The sequence below is a fragment of the Anastrepha ludens genome, chromosome 6, assembly GCF_028408465.1.
Source record: "Anastrepha ludens isolate Willacy chromosome 6, idAnaLude1.1, whole genome shotgun sequence".
Lineage (NCBI taxonomy): Eukaryota > Metazoa > Arthropoda > Insecta > Diptera > Tephritidae > Anastrepha > Anastrepha ludens.
The window spans coordinates 25,467,281-25,469,578 of record NC_071502.1 but is presented as its reverse complement, the minus strand read 5'-3'; the positions used below and the strand labels follow the sequence as shown (position 1 = coordinate 25,469,578).

The 2,298-nt window shown below is 38.4% G+C and overlaps 1 long non-coding RNA gene across 1 annotated transcript; it reads left to right on the top strand.

Moving 5' to 3' along the window:
* Window positions 1-276: 276 nt before the first annotated feature.
* Window positions 277-1,910, top strand: LOC128867701 (uncharacterized). The gene is made up of 3 exons (XR_008455007.1): window positions 277-1,207; window positions 1,270-1,511; window positions 1,587-1,910. It is a non-coding gene; the product is annotated as an uncharacterized LOC128867701 (long non-coding RNA).
* Window positions 1,911-2,298: the final 388 nt, after the last annotated feature.

Below are 2,298 nucleotides of genomic sequence, written 5' to 3'. Positions count from 1 at the left end.
GCAGACGTATTACAAGATGTCCACTACAAAGAAACGTAAGGGTCTAGCTCCATCTGGTAACACCACTAAGGATCAATAGGTCTATGTGATGGTTTTCAGCCAGCCAGGTCAACCTAACCTAACCTACATAAATATGTGCAAAACCGTCAGCAAAACAAAGGGCTAAAAATCAAAAGGAGCTTTTTTTCAGCAACTTCACCCTTACACCAGAATTAAATGAGCTTAAAAATTGCGTTACATTAATTTTTTTCGTATTCAATTTTTTGTCAAGGAAATTAAAAAAAACAACATAACAGAAAAAAAAATTAAAAATTCTTCGAAATTTTATTGAAAATTTAAAAAAAATGTTAAATATTGTAATAAAATAACAACATCCTGCCCCAGCCTAGCGGAGATTAAGGATGCAATTAAGAAGCTAAAGCTCAACAAAGCCCGGGGCGAAGATGGCATACAGCCTGAACTAATGACTGCCGACCCGCAAATATCAGCGGAAATTCTTCATTCCCACATTACCGCCGTCTGGAGCAATGAAAAGCTGCCTCCGTCCTGGACAAAAGGCATCGTAGTGAAGCTGCTGAAGAAAGGGACCTGCGTGGCTGCGGCAACTGGTGAGGAACAACCCTGTTCAATTGTACCTACAAAATTCTAGTCACGATCATACAAGGCAGACTCCAATGTATCGAACGCTACTTAAGGGACGAACGAGCTAGATTACGCTTTCACCGAAACTGTGTTGCCTAAGTCGGTTCACAAATATTTGCAACTTTCGCGTCGCAGAAGCAGAGGCCAACAACGTTTCACATCCATTCAATAGGACGGATTTGAAATTCGAATTAAAAATCGTAGCTTAATGCGAGTTGTCAGAGCTTTGGAAAACCACGTCTTTTCGAGGCTTGCAAAGGCTGTCTTGGCTTTTTTGATTCTGGTAACAATATCGTCTTTAGCTGCATCATCCAATGTGATTTGGCTTCATAGATAGGTGAAGCTGTTGACGTTTTCAATGGGTTCTCCATAAATTGTGAAACTGTTTTGGAGCAAGGTGTTGATCGGATAGACTTAGTCCCGCCATTGAATCGCAATCCTTCCTTTTTGGCTTGGAAGTCATTAAGTATACATTAAGTTTGCAGGTGTCGGCCATGGCATAATAGAGGACGAGAGAGAGGGAGAGCGAGAGACACAAAAAAACCTCATAGGAAATATTTTGAGTGTATAAAATTTATTTACATTATCTGGAAATTCTAAATAATAGAGAATATCCTATGTTTACAGACTAAATATTTTAACGCCGTCCGCAATTACGACTTTTTGCGCCCCTTTGATGTACTCTGCTCCACAATGCTGCGATCAAAGTAACTGCACATTATTCTCGCATAAGTGGGGAACCCGATTCACTCTAGCGCAAATTTCGAAATTTCCAGAGCTAAATGCATATCTGGCATCGAGGCTGATAATGAGATCCTTTGGTGGGCTAAAACTCTTATGGGTGCATTGTTCCATATGCAAAAATCCACGTAAGTAAGACCAGTTTTTGGTTTCCATCTACTAGTAGCAGTCAGAAATAATTTTTTTTCACACGATTTAAGCAGATCACAACTTCCGAATTCGGTCACCTTTTCTTTGGATACCAAAAAACATCAGGCGAATGCTGGTGGGGCTACTGCGATGTATTCGGCTTAAGAGCTTAACAGTGTAAGCAATGTCTGTTAAATAAGAACAGTGATGCTGTTATCAACGAGTTAAATAACATTTTCCATCGAATTTTGCAACATCCTAATTTCAAGCAAAGCAACAGACATCTATAAAGTGAACCAAGCAATACAAGCAATAATGTAGATTTGCAAATAAATATATTCATACATACGAGTATATATGTATGTATATAGAGAGTAACAATAACAAAGAACAATAATATTTTGGTCCAAAAAGTCGATTTCATTCATAAAAGTTTCGAACGCGCACGGTCAGAGCAAAAAAGCTGAGAAGTAAACAGAGAATTTAAAACATAGTTAATGAAGGAGTCAAGTGAGTGGGAGATTTGGTTTTATATGTACGCACAGAATACATATATACGTACGTATATACAAACGCAAGGCATTGGCAAATGCAGCACTCCTTGATGCAGCCAAAAGAAACAAAATAGAGAAAAATGCTTCATAGAAGTATTGGTGCATACATCTATACATACCCGTATATATTATGTATGCATGCTCAGAGAGTTCATATGAAAAATCAATTAAATGGAGAAGCTGCACACACAGAGTGGAGCATCGTCTACGTAAGTGAATTGTACGAGTAATC